We start from the raw sequence: 21617 nt of genomic DNA on the forward strand, positions 1-21617 counted from the left end.
TAACATTCTCGTTTCCTGTTTATTAGTTTCGGTCCTGTTGCGCAACTTAGTGCGATATCCAGTCCAAAATTTTTAGACTAATTCATTTAACTGGATATTAAACATAAAATATTAAACAGTATTATGTGATACATCTAAGCACTTGTATACTGCAAAAGTCATTTACGCTAAAAAAGACTTTGGTGGTCTAGTGCGGAATTGATGTTATATCTGTCTCATTGTGCGTTACAGAACTACACTGAATAAGAGTGAAAAACATAACAGGTGCAATCAATGAGCCAAACTGATTGTGAACCACTTTACGGCCTCATCAAACAGGCACGGTCTGTGATTTCTCAGTAATGATATGCTGCCTAAAGTTCGACATAAAATATAGAAATACGGTGATGTTAACGTTTAAAATTAAAGTATGCATGTAAATACCATTTTCATATGAAACAAGGAATTGGAATTCAGTGTAGCCAGAGTTGTTTGTGGTGTTTGTTTTCACTTTCACACGAGACACTTCGGATCGGCTGAAAAGAAGGTTATTGTCTGAATAGTTAAATGAGACTCCTGTTTCGGTATGACATATTTTTCCAAAAGGGGAACCGGACTGATGAACAATGGGCTTCACACATTGTACCCATGTGGGGACCTGAACCCGGGTTTTCGCCGCGATGAGCCAACGCTTTAACCAGTCAGCTACTTCACCGCCTATTATTTTAGAAAGTAACTGGATTTATCGCTATGAAGACAACATGAAGCACTTGCGGTGCCCTCATCATTAACGGTTAATGTGACATACCCTCTGTCCTTTCCCAGCAGGTATACATTACTGATGTCATTAAGTGTCAGTCAGGATGAATCGATTTTTTCCTGTTTGTTATTTCCGTGTCTAGTGTACAACGTTATACACAAGAATCCAAATCCATTTATTCTATACACATGGGAAAAAGTATTGGTGTGGTGTTTAACTCCCACATTGCCATTTGCATATAATATTTATGTGGTTTGCATGATAAACGTAATCAGTACGGGCGCACCATACAGTGATTCGACATGCACATTCTACTATCAAAGGTGAACATCACGTGCACAACTTGTGCATGCTATTATGTAAAGACTATCTTTCAGTTAACCAATCGTCTTGCAGCTCGATAACATAGAAAATGAATCGGTTGCGTTCCTGATAAGGAGATGTCGGGGGCCTCCTCAGTCTCCTCAGCACAAAGATGGCATGTCATTGGTCTGCAGAAAGTTGGCATGTCACGGTGAGAGGGAGAGAGTTTAGTTTTGTGCCACACTCAGCAATATTCCAGCAATATGGCGGCGGTCTGTAAATACTCAAGTCTGGACCAGACAATCTAGTGATCAACAGCATGGACGTCGATTATCGCAACTGGGAACTGATGACATGTGTCAACGAGCCTGGCCACCCGATCATGTTAGTCGCCTCTGACATGGGGTGGCATGTCATGGAAGGCTAATACAAGAAATGTTGGCTGCCATTCATCGATTGTCAATCAATTAAATTACTGTCGGAAATTAAAAAAAAATGTTTGTGTAATTTCTGTAGTTGATATGTGAAAGTGTCAAATATCTCTGCTATTCAAAGTAAGTTCGGTCTAACTAAAGTTCCAGCGGTAGGGAGATAGGAAAGGTGACAAAAGGACTTTACTGTGGAGAGATTAGTGCAGTAATGATTTTTTTCAAATCGACTTATTTGGAGTGAGTGAGTGAGTGAGTGAGTGAGTTAATATTTAACGTCACATCGGCAATATTTGAGCCGTATCGTGACGGGAACAAAACACTGAAATGGAATATATGAGTGTATATAAAAACCTATCGACAAAGGACAGTAAGACAACTACAGTATCACAATTTGCATTAAAACTAGCATGAAGAGTTAAAACTAATAGCAATATTTAGACAATACAATATAAAAACAGGCTATAGATCGCCAACAACAGAAGGTAGATCACCATACTAGGGACCATGGGGACTTACAGTACCTTTGCTACCTGCATGGACCCTAATTGGATTTACACCATCCCTTCAGCTGCTGGCGAATGTACAATATGCTAGCCAAAATTAAAACAACAGGAATACTACAATTAAAAGCCTGGTAGACTTGAATTTACTATGAATGTTTTTGGACTTACGTACCCTCTCAGGAGGACAATAATTTTACAATACTTCAACCCCCCTTGAGGGTACAGCCACTAACAATTCTAGTTGCGAATCCAAACTACCAATTATTAAAATACATCTTTTTACAGAAACATATTGCTCAAAATTCAATCAAAAAATCAATTTCTTTGAAAAAAAACAATAATTAAATGAAAACGAACGCCGGTAAAAAGATCCTTCATTGATTTAACTGTAAAATACTTATCCCTTGTGATGGAGAATTCAACACAGTCAAGCAGGATATGCTTGACTGTGACTCTCTCATCATAAGGGATACAAAATGGAGGATCCTCACCTTTTAACAGGTATGCATGAGTATATCTAGTTTGACCAATACGACAACGTCGTAAAATAACCTCTTCAAATCTGGACTGACAACCCACGTGGGTATAACCAATGTAAGGTTTTATCTCATGTAATTTATTTATACCCACTTGGGTGTCCCACTTCTTCTGCATCAGATCACGGATATATGATCTAATGCTCGCTTTGTAATCACTGTAAGGAATAAGAAGTGCTGTCACAGATTTGTTGAGTGCTGCATTAGCAGCAAGGTCAGCCAATCTGTCATCAGAGAGCCCTACATGGCTGGGTAACCAACAGAAGACGATGTCGTATTGGCCAGTTGCAAGATCATTATACAACTCAATAATTTCTGTTAAAAGTGGATGTTTGCAAGAAATATTTTTAATAGCCTGGAGGCAAAAGTGAGAATCGGAATAGATTATATATTGTTTACGTTTAGGGTGTCTTTGAATATATTTGAGAGCTGTTAACATGGCGTTATCTTCTGCTGTAAAAATAGAACTATTACCTGGTAATCTAGAAGATATTGTTCTGGATCCAGTGACAGTGGCACAAGCAACTGCACCACCGTCCTTGGATCCATCTGTAAATAAGGGTTTGTAATAGCTATATTTATGTTTTAATTGATGATGTTCTTGTTTATATTGTAATTCATTCGTTTCTGATTTTGTAAATGATGTTAATGTTAGGTCAACTTGTGGCCTAACCAACTGCCAAGGTGGAGAAGAAAGAAGACGGGAAGGCGATATGCTTTCCAGCTCAATACCGGCAGAAGAAATAAATGGTTTAATTCTGTGCCCAAGAGGTGGAACAAGAGAAGTCTTTTTGTTATACAAATCCTCATAAAGGGGATTGAACACAGAGTTATAGGCAGTGTTAGATTCATTAGAATATAATTTAGTAATGTATTGTAAAGACAATTTTATACGACGTTGAGTAAGAGATGGTTCATCGACCTCAACGTAGAAACTATCAATAGGTGAAGTTCGGAAAGACCCAAGACAAAGTCTTAGACCTTGATGGTGGACAGAATCAAGAAGTTTAAGGTTGCTTTTGCAGGCTCCACCATATACGATGGAGCCATAATCGAGTTTCGAACGGACCAGTGATCGATATAGGTGTAAGAGGGTTGCTTAATCCCCTCCCCACTTTGAGTTGGAAACAACTTTCAACAAGTCAAGAGCCTTCAGGCATTTAGTTTTAAGGGACTTAATATGAGGCAGAAATGTTAAATGGGAGTCAAAGATGAGGCCCAAGAACTTGGCCTCCTTTACAACTTTGATGGGAGTGCCATCTAGAGATAGTTCAGGGTCTTTATGTGGTTTATATTTTCTGTAAAAATGTATACAATTAGTTTTGGATTTAGAAAATTTAAAGCCGTTTTCAAGACATTTATTTATTTTGTTTAAACAAAGCTGCAGTTGCCGTTCAATAGTATGCATATTTTTCCCACGACAAGAAATATTAAAATCATGCACAAATAACGATCCATCAATTGAATCGTTTAAAACTTTTGATAAACTATTTATCTTGATGCTAAAAAATGTGACAGACAAAATACTGCCTTGTGGAACACCCTGATCCTGATTGTAATGATCAGACAGGGTAGAACCCACTCGAACTTGAAATTGCCTGTTATTTAAAAAGCTGGCTATAAATTCAGGCAAACGACCTCGCAACCCGAAATCATGTAAATCTCTTAAAATGCCATATTTCCAGGTTGTGTCATATGCTTTTTCTAGATCAAAAAAGACAAAGAAGACACAGCATGTTGTTGATTAATTAGTTTAACAAATGATTCCAAACGCACTAAGTGGCCGACTGTACTTCTGTTTTTACGGAAACCACATTGTATATCTGTTATGAGATTATTAGTTTCCAAATACCAAACAAGTCGATTATTTATCATGCGTTCCATGGTCTTGCAAACACAGCTAGTTAATGAAATCGGACGATAATTGGATGGATCCGTATGATCACGTCCAGGTTTAGGTATTGGTATTACAATAGCATCACGCCATGAAGAAGGAAATTTCCCAGAAGTCCAAATATCATCAAAAAATGAGTGTCTCTAAACATGATTCTGGTAAGTGCTTTAGGAGTTGTATAATAATGGATGTTATCAGCTCCAGCAGCAGTGTCATGAGCTTGATCAAGAGCAGTATGGAGCTCATGAATAGAAAATGTTTCATTATAATCTTCCCCATTATCTGAGTTGAAATTAATACTTTTCTTGTTGTCTTTGATAATGTTGGAATTTAGGTACATAATTAGAAGAGGAAGAGTGTTTAGCGAGTGTTTCACCCATTGTTTTCGCAATATCTGATTTATCTGTAAGTAATTGATCTCCATGTTTAAGATGATGGACAGTAGATTTAGTACCTTTGCCTTTAAATTTCTGAACCATGTTCCAAACCTTGGAGATGGGTGTCCGAGAATTTATTTTGGATACGTAATTTTGCCAAGATTGGCGTTTGTTTTGTTTAAAAGTACGCCTCGCTTTAGCATTTAAAATTTAAAATTTATTTAAATTATGCACCATGGGATGACGACGGAAATAATGTTCTGCTTTTTTTCCTTGCCTTACTAGCTTGTTTGCACTCATCTTTGAACCACGGTTTTCGAATGTGTGGAACTGGAGAGGACTTTGGTATACATTCATCAGCTATAAATTTTAGTTCATCAGAAAACCTTTTGACAGCGTCAGGAGCATCAATAAAATATTCAGGTTGAAGCCTGGCAGCACACAACGTTTCATATAAAGGCCAGTTAGCTTTTTTAAAATTCCATCTTGATGATGGAGGCACATCAGATGGTGTTACAGATTTTAGTATAGTAGGAAAATGATCACTTCCACAGAGGTCATCGTGGACTGACCATTCAAATTCATTTAGTAAGTTGGAGTCAGTTAATGACAAATCAAGAGCTGTATATGTCCCTGTGCCAGGATGTAAATATGTATTTCTACCATCATTATATACATAAATTATTCTTCGAAATGAAATCCTCCAGAAGCTGACCTTTTGTATTCGTGGCTACACCACACCAGAGTGGGTTGTGCCCATTTAGATCACCCATGAGTATACATGGTTTGGGTAATTGATCGTAGAGAGTTTGTAGATCAGCCTGCATAAGAGTTGATGATGGTGGAATGTACAATGAATGAAAGATTAGTTTTGAGTTTTACAGGACTGTGAATAACATCACGTCTTACAAGAATTGAAGATCCTCCAGTGGCTCTATCACCAAGTGGGGAAAAGTGATGATATGCATTATATTGACGTAAGTTAAAAGTATTTGTCTGCTTTAGATACGTTTCTTGCAAGCAGAATGCTGATGGTGTGAAGTCTTGGACTAATAGGTGAAGCTCGTTAAGATTAGTCGTTAGGCCCCTGCAATTCCACTGAATAATATATGAAGAAACTATTTCTTGGGGGGATTTATTGTGGATCTACCCCTTGATTTCCTAGAGGGCGATAAGCTATGTGCCCTACATTGGATGTTTTCGGACACATCCATGTCCTCTAAGGATCCAAACTTATTAAAAAGTTTGATGGTGTCATTTGAACCTTTGGAGGTTCTGCTACTTTGACATTTTTGTATGTCATTTTTGGTTTTGATTTTTTTTTGGGTAATATCTTTCCCATTAGTTTGTGATTGACGTTTAGGCATAGGCTGTGATGATGAGGACGATTGTTCTTGAGAAGATGACCGTGATTGAAATGGAGCAAGTGTTTTTGGAAGTGATTTAGCGGTCTGGGTCGGCTGGTTTGGTGTGTATATTTCAGGCTTCTCTGTATCCACCCATGTCAGATCAGTTTGGCACTCCATTGATGAAGTGGATGCAGTTGCTTTGTGGCTGACGGCAGAGGGTATTCTCGTAACTGAGGCATAAGAAGTGGTCTGGTCTTTTGGGGAAAGAACAAGTTTCTTGGCATCAGCAAAACTAATATTTTGCGTGAATTTATTTTTGTTTATTTCCATTTGTTGAATCCAGATAGGACATTGTTTCGAGAAAGATGAATGTGTCCCTGAGCAGTTTGCACATTTATTAATGTTGTCATTGCAATGCTCAGTAACATGAGTTTTCTCACTGCAATGAGCGCATGTTACCGAGTTAGTACAGGTAGTGACACCGTGTCCATACTTTTGACATTTGAAACATCTCAGTGGATTAGGAATATAGGTATCAACACTGAGACTGCAATATCCTGCTCTAACTGATTTTGGAATGGTTGGTGAGGAAAAGTGGAAAAGATAAGTATTAGTAGGTTTAGTTTCAGAGTTTATTCGAGTTGTAAATCTTTTGACAAAAATCACTCCTTGCTCTTTCATTTCTGCTGCGATATCAAGTTCTGACATATCAGAAAACAGTCGATCTCTGTCTCTGACAATCCCTTTGCTCGTATTCAGAGTCCTGTGAGGGGAAATTGAGACCGGAACTCCAACGAACAACTCGGTAGACATCAGGTTGGTGATTGTTGTTTTCGATTACACTCTATAAGGAGAGAGCCTGAACGTAATCGTCTGACATTTCTGACCTCACCCGCAATACCATGTACACTGCAAAAGGGTTTAATTTAATAGGTGATTTGTCAAGAGTTTCCATAACGAGAAATCGTGACCAATATTCGATCGAGCTGGACGGTCGAGGTTCATCATCATCATCATAGTCAAGGTGACGTTTGTTTCTTTTTAGGGGGGTTGTGTAAGCCATGGGTAATGTAGTATGGTTCATCATCTGAGCTCCCCACCCACCACCGAGTATCACAAGGACAATGCTGAAAACAAGTGGGCCTCCGACTTGCAGCACCAAGGATACTCAGATGATATACTCTAGCGGAAGAATTATATATAACTAATCCACCAGATTGGCCCATGAGCCACTGCCTTCTGGCATAAGACTCTATGCAAAGTTCAAATACCTATTAACATATTTCAAATTCCAAATCATTGCACTGTAATAATAAGTCCAAGTCCGAAATCAAACAATTCCAAATAAGATTTGTGCATTGACATAAATACAGTCCATACACAGGGCTTGGCATGACCAGCCGATTGGTTGAACCGGGCCCATTCAACCTCCCGTCTAGGTGAAGTAAGGGTCGAAGGGGTGTGTTGAGCAAAGGGAACGCAGTCACAGGCCCCTAGTGCTCTCAACCCCCAGACTCCCGTCCTCCACCGACACAGGGCCGCAACCCACGGCAAACGGGTTGGTGGACCAAATATGACCCCGGGTCCACAACGGGGGTGTCGGCGAGCTCTTGGCGTTACCCAGCACCCACCACGAGGAGGTGGCTCGCCACGGGTGCCTCGACTTATTTGGAACAGACCATGGCTTTATGCAAATTACTATGCGATGAAACTGTATTACAAAAGACTCTTTTTATATGCTCAATTTGAAATTAAAGATTATTGGCGTTAAGATCAGTTAATATGTGACAATCCCTTAAGGGAAATAAACTATGGCCGGAAGTACATGGCATGTCATAACAGGTAACAACAAATATCCAGTCCTTTGATCTTCGGGTGCTAAAGCCACCTAATTATTTTGAGACATTCAATACAATGCCTTTCTACGGGTGTCAGGTATCATACTCCTTAGCACATCTGAACATAACTAAACAGGTAACAATAGATGATACATATTCAGCACACATGGAAAAGCACACAATATCTTTGAGATGGCCCATTGCGCCAGTAGACATTTCATGCAAGGCGAGGGGTCGTCCATCGTCACACGTGGCTGAGCTACAGCTAGTATTTTTTCCCTATTTTACGAGTAAAAGTGCTTTTCTGAATAACCTCTTCCGCATTCCACTTAATGCTCAGTTAGGTCAAACTATTTCGATATATGTTATTTACGGTTGTGTAAATTTCAGAGATAGTAACAGCCTAAAACAGTTTTTCTATTTTCGACAGTTTTAGTAGTAACGGCGACATATTGCCCAAGGTTTGTGCACAATACGAATACAAATCTCGATATAAGGGTGGCGATACGATACGTACTGCGATATTAAAACTTTTAATTCTAACACAAACTACAAAACACCTTTATAGATCAAGATCAACACAAAACCAGTTTAAAGTATTTCGATGGCTCAGCGTTTTTCTATGATTATTCGGAAATGAGATGATTAGACTGCATAAAAAGAGATAAATGTTTCTCGGGCACGTTTTATTCAAATTTTTTATAGAACAGAAGTGACGCGGGAGGAACACACTTTAATTATTTTTTCCTCTCATAAATAAAGTATGTTAATGAGGTGTAGATTCAGTGGCACCCATTCTTAAAGATACTCAATCTTGTAGTGGACAAATGGATGATCGGGACGCGACCAAGTCAAAAGTTTTTTTCAAACGGCAATGAAAACGTGCCAGTGCACAAATAAAAGTGATTCGCCGAGAAACATTTCACTTTTTTTATTTAGTCTTAAGTTTATACGCGGACTTTGTAAATTTTAATGATATGCGAGCTCTATGTTTGACACAGTTCCTGTCGCAAGAATTCCCAAGAAACTTACGAAAGGAAAATAGTTATGCATATATTTTAATCATCAAACAAAAATACGCCTTTCTTGACAGGTATCGCTATTCGGCAATACACAAAGGAAAACATCGATGTATAATAGCCTATTTGATGTATCGGGGCACAATATAAAACTTTGTATCAGTTCACAGTCTCTGCGGCCCATTGAACGATGTATCGATGCGCATCGGTGAATCGTCACACCACTGCAACCATACATGATATAAATGTAAATGGTTATATCTGGGTCATGCGTGTTGCGATACTTTTTCCATGAGTATATTAATCTTTTTGTTCTTATTGTTCTTGTTCCTCTTCTCGTTATGTCGAAAATATTGCAACTCCTTACATATTGACATCTGGCTTTTCCTTCGAAGACAGACTTTTTAAGGACCTCATTTATTGTTGTTTTTAGACTGCATGACATCGTTACCAACAATGGGATGTTCCAGCAGCCGAACGGTGAGAACATTCTACCAGGAGGCTTTAGTAGAGCAACTGACAACGTCTACAGACTGTGAGAGGGGAGAGCCTGAAGGCTCTGCTAATGTGGACAGTAAGGGACATAACTGCCATTCAATAACCCATCATAGTTATCTCCCTTGATCTCATACATCTGTATAACATCGAAGTGTTGCAAAATACTAATATATGGATGACGTTGTTCTGGTATCTACTGACCAAACATAGATTACCAAGTCAAAACATTGATTGAACAGTATCGTTTCCTGTTGACTTGATTCCGTCCTATTGCGCAACTTAGTGCAATAACCTCTCCAGACTTTTTAGACTAATTCGCTTAACTGGATTCATAAATATTAATCAGTAAGATTTGATACATCTAAGCACTGGTATACTGCTACACTACGCTCCTTCTAATCCTTGCAAACACGTGGTACAGTGAGCTCTGACAAAGGGAAACCTGGAAATCGTAGACATCTCAAAACGAGGCTCTTCCGCTAGAAACGTATGGCGGTCTAGTACGGAACTGATGTTGTATCAATGTCAGTGTGCATTACAGACCTATGCCGAATAAGAGTGAAAAACAGGTCTAACGAGTGGGCCGGGTGCAGTGTGAATCAAAGGACTCATCAAACAGGGGCAGCCTGTAAAGTCTTAGCTAAGGTCATGCTGTTTACACCTCGCAATAAAACATAGAAATACGATGTTATTAAAGTTTCACATTAAATTTCAGTTGTAAATACCATTTTCACATGAAACAAGGAATTGGAATTCAGTGTAACCAGAGTTGTTTTTACCATTACAGGAGAAAATTCGAATCGGCTGAAAAGTAGGCATTGTCTGAATAGGTTAATGAGAATTATGTTTCTGTATGTTATTTTGAAATGGTTAAAAAATGTCAACATAATGTACTGTAGACAAATTACAACAGGTCACCTTGTGCAGTGTTACAACATCGGCAGTGGGTGATGGGTAAACTGGCAGTTAAAGCGTTGGCTCATCACGCTGAAGGGCCAGGTTCGATTCCCAAATGGGTACAGTGTGTGAATCCCATTTCTGGTATCACCTAGCTTTGATTTTGCTGGAATATTGCTAAAAGCGGGGTAAAACCTCACTCGCTCTCAGTGATAGCCGGGGTCTTTACGTAGTTCTATGTTATAACGATGACTGACCTCATGTCTGGTCTGGGTTTGAATATTTACATACCACCATTTATCTGTACCAGGCCGTGACGACATTCCAAAGATATCTGTGGTCTCAGGGACTCAGAAATGTTATGACTGCTACTCTACACCCACACAATAACCTTATCCGTAGTGTACGTCTGCGTATTAGCACGTATTCCCTTAAACGTACGTAACACTGCAACAGATATTGAAGACATGGTTTTGGGTTTTATTCAGGTTCCAACAAAGAGAATCCAGCAGCTGCTACCACAAAGCAGATACCCTACGTTCCCGTGGACGACATGACCTTCTCCTGCCCCGACACAGACTTCAGCGTCTCGGAGGTGTGCACATCGGAAGACACAGAAACACTGACGTCGGAACAACGCGAACTGCTAATGCAGACAGAGGATATTCAGTGAACTAAGCTGACCTGTGCTGTGTTTTTCTTTCTTTTATTTATGATTCCTCTTTTTTTTCTTTACTTTTTAAAAACTAAGATTGACTGGTTTGTGCCCACTTGGAACTTGAACTCTAGAAAGATAGAATAGTATAGAAGGGATTCCATATGAGTATTGATTTTGTTTGGTTGCTCCTGTGTGCGAACAAGGCAGTGTATGTTTCCCGTAAACTACCTGCCAAAAGAAGATTATCGCCGACTTCTCTTGACCAATAACAGAAAAAACAAAGAAGTGCATGGGACGTATGATAACTGCGTTACACAAAGGAAACATTTTCCAAATGTTTGACTATAAGTCATTGTAATGCTCTTGCATTTGCAGCAGTTCATTAAGAAAAAGTCAATGGTCAAAATTTGCAAATTACACCAATAGAAGGTCATTCAAAAGGTGTATAAAGTCACATAATGAGGCATGAGTCAGGGAACAGGTCATCAGTAGAAAGTGTGACTACCCTGGACATTCATACACGTCCTCTTGTTAGAGTCGTCAGTCGACTGATGGCGTCAGCAGGAAGCCTGTTTCATAAACCCAAGAGAGCATTGTCAAGGTCCTGTCGGTTCGCTGTAGGTGATACACGCTGTCACAGCTGGCGATGGAGATGATCCCAGAGATGTATCACAAGAAAAAAAATGGCGATTTTCAAAACTTTACAATTTAGAAATATCATATTTCCAAAAAAAAATGTAGGGAATGGGATGGGTTTCATGTCTTGAGAACGAGCTGGCCAAGGCAATATTTTGATGTGTGGATATTCTCGAACACTTCTGGCGATATGAGGCCCTGCCTTGTCGTGCTGCGAAATGTCTCCTCTTGGTTGTTGTCAAGTAGAGTGCACCAGAAAAGCTCTTAACACATTTCATCTCTGTATTGCTGGGCATTCAGATTTCCTCTGGTCACAAATGTCGCTCCATACTGCGATGCCACTGACCTGGTTTGTGCCCATTAGGTAAGAGCCATTCCACCAAAAGGACTGTAGGCTTGTATGTAGATACCAAGTCGTCGAAGCACTGTCTGGCTACTGTTCCTGCTAATCATCTGACACAGACTGTTCTCGCTAATCATCTGACACAGACTGTTCTCGCTAATCATCTGACACAGACTGTTCTCGCTAATCATCTGACACAGACTGTTACCACTAATCATCTGACACAGACTGTTACCGCTAATCATCTGACACAGATTGTTACCGCTAATCATCTGACGAAGACTGTTACCGCTAATCATCTGACACAGACTGTTACCACTAATCATCTGACACAGATTGCTACCGCTAATCCACGGACACAGACTGTTACCGCTAATCATCAGACACAGACTGTTACCACTAATCATCTGACACAGACTGTTACCGCTAATCATCTGACACAGACTGTTACCACTAATCATCTGACACGGACTGTTACCGCTAATCATCTGACACAGACTGTTTCCGCCAATCCACTGACACAGACTGTTACCGCTAATCCACGGACACAGACTGTTACCGCTAATCATCAGACACAGACTGTTACCGCTAATCATCTGACACAGACTGTTACCACCAATCCACTGACACAGACTGTTCCTGCTAATCAACTCCACATAATGTTCTCGCTTATCAATGCACACATACTTTTCCCCTCAAATCAGCTGTCACATAACGTTTCCGCCAATCAACCCACACATCCTGTTCTCGCTAACCAGCTAACCCATACTATTCCAGCTAATCAATCCACGCATAACACAATGTTCCTGCTAATCAGCTGACACTTACTGTAAACACTAATCCACTGCAACATAGTCTTCCCGCTAATCAACTGACACATACTGTTCCCCCTTTTCAACCCACACATACTGTTCCCGTTAATCAATTAACACATACTGTTTCCGCTCATTAACCCACGCATCATATTCTCGATAATCAGTTGACACTTACTGTTCCTACTAATCAAATGTCAAATGTCGTACCAAGACATCGATTCCTGTTGACCCTATAGTGGAACTGTACGGTAGTGAGAGTTAGCAACTCTAATAAGACATTCTGGTATGGTGTGGAACAATCCAATTAGATTTAATAGATTACCTTATCAGTCATATTTAAAACGTGTGATAAACTCGTGTGAGAAATATTCTATTTTAGTTTGTTTTTGTTTTTTGTAGACCCGTGGGTCATGACATTGACAATGTTTAAATGTTTATCTCATTTTTACAGAGAATATTTGATTTCTTGAGTCAAGAATGGCATTGTATTACTTCAAAGTTGAGTTTAATACTATGTTACATGCTGAATCTTATCTTTCATCTGATATTCCTTGAACTGATATTCCTTTACATCTAGGAACTAGTGTGTGTGTGTGTGTGTGCGTGCGTGCGTGCGTGCGTGCGTGCGTGTGTGTGTGTGTGTGTTGTAAATACAGGTGTAACAATTTCAGGTTAGCAATTTAAACAGGAAGGCTCTGTAATATTGTTATTAGCAAGAGGATTTCCTTTTATTGTCATTGTAAATTATATTCCTTGTAAAAGACGAACGTCATGTGCTTATGCTGTGAAACTGTCAGAACGGAATATTTTCCGCTCAGCATAAGAAATAGCTCTTCTGGCGACACTTTTGTCCTAATCATGTCGAATAGTGATACACCTGTATTGTTAAGTTAGCAAAGTGTACATATTGTCCTTCAGATGTATCAAGTTCTGATTATATTTTCATCATGCGAGCTGAAATACTGTTTGATAATTTGGTATACCATCTGTATTGTAATTTTATGACAGCTTCTTAGATTTATTATGTGTCAGACCAGCATCAGCACATTTGTATCAGAAACCTGCAGTACGGGCCATGGCATGAATAGAATTGTCTGTCTAATTAGACATTCCATGGTCTGTCAAAACTGTGTGGTCTCTTGGGGTTCTCGCGATAAGTCGTTGAGAGTTGCATCATATCAGCGCACATGGACATACATTCATGTAGATGAGTTCACATGCATTTAGGAAACTGAATGATGTTATCAAAATATTACCCGATCTGCTGTTTCAATCATTGAATGCAACCTAAAGGTGCAGTATATTTATTTACATCATTCATTATCAGATCGGCATCTAGGATTATCACGCAGAAGTTACATTAAGGGACAGGTATCGATCTGTATTTAGTTTCCTAATATGCTGTATAAGCCTTCCACCATTACTGAATAATGATTTGATATGTAATCACCAACTCGCACGCATAACCCTTGATTTATCTACTGTATAAACAGTTGTCAACCAGTATATTTTTTCCACACCATGTTCACGTTCTTAAGGAAACGAAAGTTTTGAAAGAAACATACCCTTACAGAAACGTATGAGAAACCCTTACATTTTGAAAATTGTAAAAGGCTTTGATGGAATGTGTCATGTTGTAAAATGGAAAGATTGACCGTTGACGTTTGTGGCTCAGACATACTTTACTATCTACAAACGTTAATGCATTCGACAAGGCATAAAGTGGCTTGATTTCATTGTTGCCTTGGATTTCATGGTCTGTCCCACTCTTCTGGAAGCGCCTAACCAAGTTCAGCCAACATGATGTGCATCACACGTCTTAGCGTCATGTCTTGGACGGGGTCTGTGGTCGTGGTTAAAGCGTTTGCTCGTCACGCCAAAGAACCGGTTACGATTCCCCATATTTCTGGTGTCCCCGGCCCTGATAGAGCAGGAATATTGCAAAATGTAGCTTAAAAGTAAAAGTTATTTCCAAACGCTAAAACAAGGAGTTTCAGTATGTTGTGGTCTGTCAGGTGACCTTTCCATGGACAACGTGGCGTGGGGTTAACTCGGCCATTGTCATGCCACACTCCAGAACCCATTCACGCCACAACTGTGAGATTAAGGCCCCATTGACTTCACGTTATTTCAACATCGTCAGACATCGTACGCCCATCAACATGTGTACCGGGACTCACCTGAAGATATGACAGGTGGTCCGTGACGATGACCCCCTTTCTTTAACAAGAATTGTTAAAGGTTGACACATGTTTGAAATGAGTCGATTTGTCAGGAGCATCGCAGCATGGTTTGCACATATGCTTCAAGTATTGTTGTTATGTATTAAAATGAATTGCCGTTTGTTGTTTCATTTTAGACAGATCGGAATTCTGAAGTTTTGGTTAAAATTGTTGGTACCTTTCGTAGTTATTTACACAGTTACTGCTGAAGCAAAGGACAAGGTATGATAGAGGCCCTTATTGGCCCACAACATGTCATGATTATCAAAATTTTACAACACAATAATTGTAGCATAAAAGGAGCTAAACTAATTGTTGAAGTTACCTCCAATTGCATTTTTTATGCTTTTAGTGTTGTTAGTTTTCCTCTTTGAAGACCTCAAAGCAATATCTTCTAGAAACCTACATTTTCTGATTTTCAGAGTGGTAGAAAAGTGTGAGCAAAAGCGTGACCCATCCCAATTTTTTCACCACATATGAAGAGAGTAAATTAGAATGCACACCTAAAAAATTGTGGTAGGTCACGCTTTATAAAAAAGTACATTTTTTCAGTTCATGAAATTGCCCCATACAACATCTCAAAAAATAAACATTGACATTAACTAACATCTTTAAAAACAATCCATCACATTTACACATCTGTGCCATGATACATTATATTTTGAATGGTTTTGTGCTCTAAAATACCCATATCAAACATCTTTATTAAATTTTTCAATATCATAACGCACTCACAAGGCTGATTATAAGAGGTAAACATTGGTTTTGGGTTGTTGGTCTCTGCTAGAAAAGTAAGATGTCTGAAGATTTTCGAAATATGATCAAGCAGTACTGTAAAGGTGAGAATCTTTGTTATTATGTAAGAATTTGATCATAGTTTTTCTATCATCTGTGTATCAAACACCTTTGAGTCACCTGTCACTGTCAAAATAACACTGTCATTCAACAGGATTGCCATGTATAAACATATGGATTTTCCAAGACCTTACGTACCTTGATGTTTCCAATGACATATTACATTTCATTTAACCAAAATCACTACACTTAATTGTATGAAAAGGATTTTTTTTAAAGCTAGAATAAGAACATTGTATCAAGGTCTAGCAGATGATGAACACAAGCAGACGTCAAGTCATACATAGTTGTAAGGTGTAATATATAAGCTTAAATTCACACTGGGAGGCAAAGGAATATGTAGCCTAATGGTTGCAACAGTGGACTGTTGGTGTCTTTTGTTATCAGACATGCAAGTTCAAATCCATGTAACTTTTCTTTCTTTTTTTCTCAAAGTTTGTTTATCAAGTCTACAATGTTTAATTAAACTGTTTCACATCAAATCCAAATATTGTAATTTTTTTCTTAAGTTTGGTAATCTATGTTACAACACTGGTGAAACAAGCTTTAACTAACATCATGTAAATCTTTTCTTAAGACACTGACCATTCCCCTTTTTATGTTGGTCTAGTTGCCTTTGTTCCCAATATTTTAAATTCATATTTTATATATTTTGATCTACTTTAGGTTTATACACTTTTGAATACTGCAGTTCTTGAGAGTGAATCACATACTGAGATTGATGACTGTGTGAATGAAAAGTAATAGTGGATGTTTTATATCTTTAAAGTGGATAAGTTGTGAATAATTACTCTGTGAAGTCTTTTGAATACTGACTTCAACGTGTGCATGGTGTTAATATGAACCTGCGCTGACAATGAAATTTCGCCCGAAATGGTCCCCTTTGAGGTCAAGACCTGTGATTTTTAGTGCAACATGGTTGGCTATTGTAATAACGTATGATAACTGAGAGCATAACTGTATATTTGCTAAAACTGGTTGTAAATGCTGACTTGTAACACTTACTAGTTGGAATGAAGCTGTGCCCAAAATGTAGCTTTACCCAAATCAGGCCCCTGTGATTCTTAGTACAACATGTTTGTCATCATGCTTACATGTTGAACAATGGACCCATGGATTACATTTGCAAAGAATGCCGTGAATAATGACTGAGTTTTGGGGACACAATTGGCAAGTAATTGAATTAACAATGTTTTGCAACCCTAATTGGGCCCCTTGCGGTTAAAACAGTATGACTGACATTGATATGTTTTTCAGCATGACTACCTGTCGTAAAACTGAGGTAATTTGTATGTAAATAAAATGACAGTTGTGAATAAGCCATTATGGCACACTGATATTTCAGACTTTGTGTTATTTTTCATGGAAACTGATAAAACCCATTTTTGGCCCCCTCTGCAGTAAAATTACACCTCAGAACATATAAAATACAGCATTTTTATGCAAAGCTAACTTGTCTCTAAACAAATAACATGTTTTCAGCCAATTCTGTTAGTGGGCCAAAAACCACCCTTATCACACCTTGTCCTTTACCAAGGCAACAAATAGCGTGTCTTATAGTACGTGTGTGCGAGCGTGCGTGCGAGCGTGCGTGCGAGCGTGCGTGCGTGCGAGCGTGCGTGCGTGCGTGCGTGCGTGCGTGCGTGCGTGCGTGCGTGCGTGCGTGCGTGTGTGTTGCTAAATGATTTTGTATATTTATCTGTGCAAAGAATAAAACGAGTATTTACAAAGTGGCACGGTTCCTTCCCCAGATCTACATATATCTTGGCATTTGTTTTGGTTTGAAATGTTGATTTCGAAAATGAAATCCACCAATCAACTGTCATATGAAAAACGTTGTTATTTCTTTTTGTGTGGGTACATTTAGGATATTACCTACTTCATAATTGTGACGTCATAATATTGACAATGTGTAAATATTGTTGCTATAACTTGCTTCATTTGTCAATCTTGTGAAAGGCCCATGTACTGTTTATGCATGAAGATTTACGGAGGTAAATGGTTTAAATTCTGATAATATTGAAGATTAGTCTGTAGACACGTTAATCTGTCAGAACACCTCGTGAATTACTTAGTGCGTCTCCGATAATGAATAAATATATACCTGTCTGTCTGTCTGTTGATGCTGGAGAAGTCGAGTGGAACATGACTGTTGTAAAACTATCTGCTGGCATCTCGGTTGTCAGTTTTCGTTTACCCGTCCAGATCCGGGATAGCAGTGATGTTCAGATACTCATGCATGTCAAATGACGCATGTCATCGTATCTCAGTTGCATAGATCAATGGTCATGCTGTTGATTACTATTGCATTGCACCTCGGCTGGCAGGTAATTATCCCCTTGTCAAGTAATTATCACACTACAATTCGGTTTGTAAAGTAATTCCCGCTTATCACCTCGGTTGTCAGGTAATTACATGTATCACATTGCACCTTGGTTGTCAGGTAATTACATGTATCACATTGCACCTTGGTTGTCAGGTAATTACATGTATCACATTGCACCTTGGTTGTCAGGTAATTACATGTATCACACTGCACCTCGGTTTCTCAGGTAATTATCGCATTCCACCTCGGTCGTCGGGTAATTAGCTACGTCATAATTTTGACGTCAGGATTCTGACGTCCGTGCAAAGGTAATTATCAAACTGCACCTCGGTTGTCGGGTAGGTAATTATCAAACTACACCTCGGTTGTCGGGTAATTGCCTACTTCATAATTTTGACATCAGTATTCTGACGACTTGGGCTCTTGCGGGGCTTCATGTGGTGAATGGGAGTGAGACCCCTGTGGCTCTCAATTGTTCTGAAGGGCAGTGGGCTAGTCACATGGCTACAGTGCAGGCCCGAGTTCAATTCCCAATATGGGTACCATTCGTGAAACTCTTCGCTGGTGGCAGGTGAAACATTTTTTTCTTAAAGCGTTCACTTTCATAGTCCACGGGATAGCACACAGTGGAGAATGTATCCAGATTTAAACTTACATGCAGACCCATATAACAGTTCTGAACATACAATGCCATTTAGAAAGCGTTCAGATGTAACACATGCTGAATTTGGCATTGCAGCGCAGGGAGCACAGTACTCTCTCTCAATCTCTCTCTCTATCTCTCTCTCTCTCTCTCTCTGGAAATCGGACTGTTCTTGTGAGGGCGATTAGTTGCTCGACTCTGAAAGTGTGGGTTCGAATCCCAGGTGGCACTCAAAGCAGTAGAAGTACTTTAATAAGACAGTGTAATCACAAATATAACACGTGTCATTTAAGCCGTTTAAAAATTTCAAAGTACCCAATGCATAATACAATCCAAACAGGTATTCACCAAGGAAAAGGTGCATTTGAGAGCTGAGGCAATCCAGTCGGATTCGATTCGTAATATTTTCTCATTGGTCTGGGAGGAAGACCAGGATCTTGATATGAAGAAACTACGATATTACTGAATCGACTTCAAGATATATCACCCACTATATAAACCTAAAGTGTACTTCTCACTATATATTAGGTCATCTCTTGTTTTTCCAGAATAGCCGCATTTGAAGTTATTGTTTTGGAGGGACAGGCTTTACTTTTCGTTAGTAAGACCGCTTCCCGGAATTTCCCTCCCCCTCCGGTTTTACATTGTCTACCAAAACCGAGGAGAAGTGTTTTCTCCTATACATAGTCACTTTGGTTCAAAAGCGGACCAATGAATTACAATCTAACTCAAAAACTAATAAAACATATACAGAGCAGCCAAAGAAACCCAACTCTGTTTTTGTCCATTTTTCAATAGAGGACATAAACATGAATGTTTGTTTTGATGAGGTGTAATTTCTTTGAAACATGCGTTTATTTTGATGTTCAGAATATAATACTTAATGGAACGCTAATTATAATCCAAACATCAATCAAACTCAGTGATTTCTTTGTAGAATTTTATGTCCTAAAAATAAAAGAAATTGTTTCTTGAAACTACCATTAAAATTTGTACTCAGTTCACTGATTGTTACGAGGGAGGACTGCAAAGAGAGTGAGTGAGTGAGTCTAGTTTTACGCCACACTCAGCAATATTCTAGACATATGGCGGCGCTCTGTAAATAATCGAGTCTGGACCAGACAATCCAGTGATCAGCATCATGAGCATTGATCTGCGCAATTGGGAACCGATGACATGTGTCAACCAAGTCAGCGAGCCTGACCACCCGATCCCGTTAGTCGCCTCTTACGACAGGCATAGTAGCCTTTTATGGCAAGCATGGTTTGCTGAAGGCCCAATCTACCCCAGGCCTTCACGGGTCGATTGCAAAGAGAGGAAAAGCCAGGTGTACTCAAGGCATGTGCACCAGTGCCGACAAGCTTATTGATTCATTTACTTGCGTTGCCGCCTGCGTCTTTCCTCTGCCTTTAGACAGTATCGTACAGTCGTTACAAGCGGACAACGATGTATGTTAACAGTTATGTAAGCTCTAACCATTATCGCCATGATGTTATAAACCAATCGTTGGGCACCTCCGACTGTGTGATATATAGTACTAATGTCTGTCATTTTAACACTTGTCATTCAGTGCACTTACAGTTACCCATGGTGAAGACATTAATCATAGATACACTAAATAAATCTTTAGTGGTGTAACATGGCGACAACAAGTGACATTTGGTAGCTGCATGCGGAGGAATAATTTCAGTCAGTTGCACCACCTCCAAATTCCTGTAGCGGCAGAGGCGTGAAGTGGCTCGTCCATATGGCTCCTTAATCCGACGACACTATGTATGTACGTATGTACGTATGTACGTATGTACGTATGTACGTATGTGTGTGTGCGTGTGCGTGCGTGCGTGCGCGCGCGCGTGTGTGTGTGTCTGTTTGTTTGTATGGTCCAGTGAGAAGCGAGATTCAAAATGGCGGCATACTGTGGGGACTGTGAGACAGATCAATCTGTTAATTACAAAGGGTTTCTAATCCGTATTTATATACCCTTCCATTTATCTCACAGTTCTTGTTTACTTTGTTATATTAAGTTATGAGAAAATATTGTCTTCTTTTTCATGACCAAACCGTCACTAAAACACACTCATCCATTCTTGAAAACAACCTTTCTTTCTTCTGTGTTGATTAAGGCGTTCACGAAAAAACCCTGCAAAGATTCATGCTTAAGTCTCACCATGATACCCTTGCAAATATTAACGCTAAATTACTTAATGAATCTTCTGTATACCTGTCACATTATCAGAAGATAAACCACATCATCAGCGAAAGAAAAGGCGAAGTTTATCAGGATGGATACCCTGATAACATTTTTGTATAGAAACCACAAGGGCTCAATACACAGCCCTGGCGAACTCCGACGTGTCTTAAAAACACTCCAATGTCTGCAAATACTTCCGAATAAAAACCTACTAGATCAAACTCATCCTACTGATTCATAAACAGATTACGGCTCTCTTCTTTTAAGGAAACATCTTTGTTATTAAACGTATAATATCTTAAACATATGGGAATGGTAACAAAAAGGCATAAAAAGTATTATAAGTATTTTAATTCATCTTGAGATAAACCTTCATCCGAAAGTAAACATAATAGGTCTTGTTTCAGTAGCATATTAGAAGTTGGGAAGTTCAATATAGACCAAACTTTATGGATAACAACTCCTACACATCACTACCCCAATCACATTCGTGCGAGCGACCTTTCTACTCAGATTCCTGTACCGCTGTCAAGCATGACAAGAA

This window comes from Haliotis asinina, chromosome 4 (genome assembly GCF_037392515.1).
Source record: "Haliotis asinina isolate JCU_RB_2024 chromosome 4, JCU_Hal_asi_v2, whole genome shotgun sequence".
Classification (NCBI taxonomy): Eukaryota; Metazoa; Mollusca; class Gastropoda; order Lepetellida; family Haliotidae; genus Haliotis; species Haliotis asinina.